The sequence below is a fragment of the Suncus etruscus genome, chromosome 8, assembly GCF_024139225.1.
Source record: "Suncus etruscus isolate mSunEtr1 chromosome 8, mSunEtr1.pri.cur, whole genome shotgun sequence".
Taxonomy (NCBI): domain Eukaryota; kingdom Metazoa; phylum Chordata; class Mammalia; order Eulipotyphla; family Soricidae; genus Suncus; species Suncus etruscus.
Genome location: NC_064855.1, coordinates 121,489,273 through 121,495,740, shown reverse-complemented (window position 1 = coordinate 121,495,740; position 6,468 = coordinate 121,489,273).

The following is a 6,468-nucleotide window of genomic DNA, read 5'->3' as shown; positions in this document are numbered from 1 at the left end:
GCACTTCCGAAGAGGACAAGATGAATGAAAACAACAATGGTGAAGAAAGTGTCACTTCACAGAGGGACGATGACAGCAGAGAAATGGAGACTCCAAGAAGCTGCCTGAACCTAAAAGGACTCTGATAGGATTGAAGAATGAGTGAGGATAGCAATAAGGAATGAACTAAAACAGGAATGAAGGATAGACTACTCCCAAGATGGCTTCCAGCCAAAGAAAAAGTCAGTAAGCTTACATATGTGTCAATAGAAACTTCCCAAGTGCAAAGAAAAAATAGTTCATAAAAATTGAGGGGCTGGGAAAGTGACACTTGCATGGGTGGAGTCCAAGGTTGGATCCTTAGTATCTCTCTCTCTCTCTCTCTCTCTCTCTCTCTCTCTCTCTCTCTCTCTCTCTCTCTCTCTCTCTCTCTCTCTCTCTCTTCTCCCCTGTTTTTATTAAAATACCCCCAAAAGGTGAGACTAGTACTAAAAGTATCACACAACTTAATGGAAATTCCAGGAAGTAAAGAAAACAAGGGATATAGACAGAGGAAAGAAATGAAATAATAGGGGCTGGAAAGATAGCATGGAGGTAAAGCATTTGCCTTGCATGCAGAAGGTCAGTGTTTCGAATCCCGGCATCCCATATGGTCCCCCGAACTTGCCAGGAGCGATTTCTGAGCGTAGAGCCAGGAGTAACTCCTGAGCGCTGCCAGGTGTGACCCCAAAACCAATAAATAAATAAATAAATAAATTAATTAATTAATTAATTAATTAATTAAAAAAGAAATGAAATAATAACGACCAAGAATTTTCCCAAATGATCATCAGGAATTAGACCAATAAGAAGTTAAGCCAATAATATTACACCAATTAAACTGATTAAACCAATAGTTAAACCAATTAGAAGGGGCTGCTGAGATAGGATAACAGGGCAGGCATTTGGCTTCCTCAAAGCCCACCAGGGTTCAATTCCCAGTACCTCAGAGGGTCCCCTGAACACTACCAGGAATAATTCCTGAGTGTAGACCCAGGAGTAAGCCCTGAGCATTGCTGGGTGGTTAAATTTAAAAAAATAAAATAAAAACGATCCAGCTATACCACTCCTAGGAATATAACCGAGGAACACAAAAATACAATACAAAATCCCTTCCTCACACCTATATTCATTGCAGCGCTATTTACAATAGCCAGACTTTGGAAACAACCAAGATGCCCTTCAACAGATGAGTGGCTATAGAAACTGTGGTACATATACACAATGGAATACTATGCAGCCGTCAGGAGAGATGAAGCCATGAAATTTTCCTATACATGGATGTACATAGAATCTATTATGCTGAGTGAAGAAAGTCAGGGGAGAGAGAAAGACGCAGAATGGTTTTACTCATCTATGGGCTTTAAGAAAAATGAAAGACATTTTAACAGTATCTCAGAGACAAGAGAGATGAGGGCTGGTAGGTGGAGCTCATGACATGAAGTTCACCACATAGAGTGCTCAGTGCAGTTAGAGAAGTAACTACACTGAAAACTATCATAACAATGTGAATGAATGAGGGAAGTAGAAAGCCTGTCCCAAGTACAGGTGTAGGGGGGTGGGGAGGAGGGAGATCCGGGAAATTGGTGGTGGGAATGTTGCACTGGTGAAGGGCGGTGTTCTTTACATGACTGTAATCATACAACTATAATCATATTTGTAATCATGGTGTTTAAATAAAGATAATTATAAAATAAAGGAAAAAAGAAAAAAAGAATCCATTTTCCTCTCCTTTCCTCTTCCACCAGCCTCTTTCAACCTCCCCCACACTAAATGTACTTCTTTCCCATTTTGTTCATTCTTTATTTTCTTACTTCTCTCACCTTTTTTTTTTGGTGGAAGAGCGAACATAGCATTGCTCGGGGGTTACTGCATGATTTATGCTCAGAGTTGCGGTGATGCTGGGGTTCAACCCCTCAGTCCTAGACTACAAAACATGTGCTCAGCCCTTGGAATGATCTTTCTGGTTTGCTTTACTCTTCTGCATTTGCAAATATCAGAGCTACCTTATGTACAGGTATTTGTGCAGAAAAAAGTCCAGAAACCTCTGCACTTTTTCTGCCTTCAATTCTCTCCATTTTTTTTCTTTACCTTTTACTTTTTGAGTAAAGGATTTTCTTTATGTTTCGTAGGCAAATTTTGGATTTTTGTGTATGAGTGTATAAAAGGCACTTATAATTTTATAATTAAGATTGTATACTGTAGCCTTATCTGAAAATAGTTTCAGATGGAAAATTAAAGTACCAGTTGTCCTGGGGGAAAGAAACAACTGTATGTTTTGTAGAGAACCGAAGGTTTTGAGCTGAATCAAAAGACCACTTTTGGAAAAAGAGAGTTCTGTTGATTTGACTGTGATCCAATCAGTTTGCTCTATGTTCAACGATGCCGTATTCTGTCATTTTGGCATTGTCTAAAGCAGTTAAAAAAGAAGGTTGTTAGAGAAAACCAGACAACAGACTCATGTTTAGTTACGCATTCAAACAATGTTTTTTTAAATGCTTTTTGAGTGCAAGGGACACGCCTATGACAGAAATGCCGCAGTAATCAGCACCATCATGCTTCCCTAGAAGCATGCTTCATCTTAAGAGATGGAAAATTAAAAAAAAAATATTTTTTAGTTGCAAAGATTTAAAGTGTTGTTAAAGAGGATGAACCTCACAGTGGCATAGGACGAAGTCACGGTGGGGAGGGACGGTTATCCTGGGGCCAGAACTAGGTCAGGGAAATGTTAGGGAGATGATCTTGGGGACCAGAGAGAATGTGGGTGCTGCTTGCAGGTTGCCTCCAGTTACACTTCATGCAAAGATGGGAATCTAGGGGCTGTTCTTGTCTAAAAGGGAGCCACTTTGTTCGTTCATATGACCCAAGTAAATGATGTTATGTCAACAGATTTCAGAATGCAGCTCAGATTCTGACACAGGGCCGAGAAGGGTGGAGGTTTACCATAAGTCTGTTTAAGAATTAGGAGCTCATTGGACCGGAGAGGTGGCACAGCGGTAGGTTGTTTGCCTTGCATGTAGCAAGACGGTGGTTCGAATCCCGGTATCCCATATGGTCCCCCATGCCTGCAGGAGTGATTTCTGAGCAGAGAGCCAGGAGTAACCCCTGGGTGCTGCTGGTGTGACCCAAAAACCAAAATAAAGAATTAGGAACTCCTGGGGCTGGAGAGATAGCACAGCGGTAGGGCATTTGCCTTGCACGGAACAAGATGGTGGTTCAAATCCTGGCATCCCATATGGTCCCACTTTGTCAGCCAGTAGCGATTTCTGAGCAAAGAGCCAAGAGTAACCCCTGAGTGCCCCTGGTGTGACCCCCAAACAAAACCAAAAACAAAAAAAAAAAAAAGAAAAAAATTAGTAGCTCATGTATATTCTGACATCGATTCTTCTTTAGAATAACCTGCTTGTGAATGAGTCATTATCTCTATTTGGAGAAGAAGATTGCAAGATGAAATTTGGAAGCATCATTTTATGAGAAGACTCGAATGGCAACTGGATTTGAAATTATATATGTATATGTATATGTATATATATGTACACATTTATATATGAAAATAAAACAAGACCAGATTCATGCAAATTACTACAGATTGCTCGTGTATTTATTGAGGGGCCCATGCTGTTTTTGGGAAATGCAGAAAAGCTAAAGATTCTAGAATTGGGTCCCAGCACCGATGATTCACAAGCAAGAAAACATACTAAGACAATAAAGGGTAGGAGCTGGAGAGATAGTATGGAGGTAAGGCATTTGCCTTGCAAGCTGAAGGATGGCGGTTCGAATCCTGGCATCCCATATGGTCCCCTGAGCCTGCCAGGAGCGATTTCTGAGCATAGAGCCAGGAGTAAAACCCCGAGAGCTGCTGGGTGTGACCCCCCCCCCAAAAAAAAGAAAAAACAAAAAAACATCAACTCAAAACCAAGAAAATAAAGGGTAAAAACACAATGAGTCAAATGAGTAAAAACAAAGGGTCCAGAGAGAAAGTAGAGCAAAGAAGTCGTATCTAGGTTCTTTCTATCTCTGGCATGTCATATGATCCTTTGAGTCCCTCTAGGACTGATCCCTGAGCACAGATCCAGGAGTAAACTATAATAACCTCTATGTATGGCCCAAAAATCAAAGAAGAAAGAAAACAGATAAGGTGTGTCAGATGCAAGAACTTAACAATAGTATTACGCAGGAGTATGGTATAAATGCCCATCATTTCTTCACCTAATCAGTTACCAGATCTTATCCTTAGTAATTTGGGGGTTTCGATGCATTATCCTCCAAATATCCCTACTCCATGGGCAGGAAAAAAGACACTGTGCAAATAAGAGAAACAGCATTTGTTTTTTGAAATTCCATAAATGATCTCAAAGTCAACCCTGATATCTGTATCAACGAAGTACAAGAGTCCCCAGTTTTTTGGTTTGTTTTGGAGCCATACCTGGTGGTGTTCAGGGCTTCCAATCTGGCAGAGTTTGGGGAACTACACAAAACACATAGGGTAAAGCCTAGTCAGTCATGTCCAAGGCAAGCGCCTTTTCCACTAGACTATTTTTCTGGCCCCAAGATGCCCCACTCTCTAAGGGTCTTCAGAGGAAGTTAGTCTAGTGCTTCCATTATAAGACCCTTTTATTTAAAGCATAGCCCTTATTCACATAGATAAAAGAAAGTTTTGGGGAGCAGGCACACTCCCTTTGACATAGTTTTCCATGTGCCTTTTCTTCTGTAAATTGCTGGTTGATGGCCCTTGTCTATTTTCCAATTACAGTGTTTTTCCTTAATGATTATTAGAAGATCCTTATAATCTAGGAGTGTTAGTGCTTTGCTAGTTCAATACTTTGAAGACTTTCTCCAAACCTTTTTTATTTGCCCTTTGTGAGGGAAATAGATTCATTCCTTCATTTCCATAAGTGGCTTCTCAGACTGTGGTTGGTGTCATGGATTATTAGAGGATTGTTGGGAGGCGCTTGTTGACGATGGAAATACAAAGAATTTCGTGTTGAAGACAAGCCTCCTTCCTTCCTTCCTTCCTCTTTATGTCTCCCCTGCTCTTCTTTCTTAATCACCTGTTTCTCTTTCCTCATCCTTCTCCCCTCACTTTCCTTCCCTCTCTTCCTCTCTCCAGTCCTATTTTTCCTTTCTCCTTTCTTCTCTTCTCCCTTTTCTTTTCCTTGCTTCCTTCTTCCCTGTTTCTTTCCATCCTTCCTTGTTTTCCTTGTGTCTTTCCTGCCTCCTTCCGTCTCTTCCATCCTTTCTCCCTCCTTCCTCCCTTCCTCTTTATCTGTCCCCTGCTCCTCTTTCCTCATCCTTCTCCCCTCCCCTCCTCTCTCCAGTCCTATCTTTCTTTTCTCCTTTCTCTCTCCTTCCTTCTCTCCCCCTTCTTTTCCTTGCTTCCTTCTTCCCTCCCTTTTCTTTCCTTTCTTCCTTTCCATCCTTCCTTTTGTTTTTCCTTCTCTTTCCTGCCTCCTTCCCTCTTCCATCCTTTCTCCGTCCCTTCCTCTTTCCTTCCATCCTTTCTTCCTCCCTTCTTTCTTTTCCTTCCTTCCTTTTCTCCCTCCCTCCTTCCTTCCTTCCTTCCTTCCTTCCTTCCTTCCTTCCTTCCTTCCTCCCTCCCTCCCTCCCTTCCTTCCCCTAATGTGCAATGCAATTCCGAGGCAGCGCACCCCGACTTTTGCAGACACCTCGTGTCTTTGTTGCAGCCCCTCAGGGCGGGCCGTCAGTCAGCCAGCCAGTCAGTCAGTCAGTCAGTCAGTCAGGGCGCACATGGCCCACTTGAGCTTGAACGGGGGCCTAGCCCGTTCCTGAAAGCCAAACAGCTCCTCCAGCCAATGTGGGCCCAGGCGGGCCCTTTAGACGGCCAACTCTCCTAAGGGCGCAAAAGAAGGAAAAAAGTGCCTTCAGCAGAGCTCTGGGCCTCCCTGCTTCCCGCGCAGACAGCAAACGCTCAGCGGCGCGCCTGGGGCGGAGCGTGTGTGTGTGTGTGCGTGTGTGGGGGAAGGAAGGAGCCAGAGCCGGAGAGCCCGGGAAAGGCTTTAGGGCTCAGCGCGCGTGCGCACGCGGGAGAGCGACGAGCCGGGCGGCAGAAGCGGAGAGCGAAGAGAGGGCGGAAGTCGCCGAACGCGGAAGAGCGGCGGCGCTCGGAAGCGCTCGGGCGCCGTTCGGGAAGCGCTCGTAAGGGCTCGGCCGCCGTTCGGACGCGCTCGGCAACGCTCGGCAACGCTCGGCAGCGCTCGGCGCTCCTCGGCAGGGGGCGTGGCCGTCGTGACGCACGTACGTGGGCACGTCCGCCGGCGCTTGCGCCGCGCGCGCGGTGCATCGTGGGCCAGCGCGGCCGGTGGGGCCAGCCGAGCTGCCATCTTAGCGAGCGGCGGGCGTCGTCTTGCGGGGCGAGTGGGAGATCGGGTTCCCGTCGGGCGCGTCGCGTGTCGTCTCGTCTCGCCTCGTCCCGTCCGGCGGGCGGGAGGG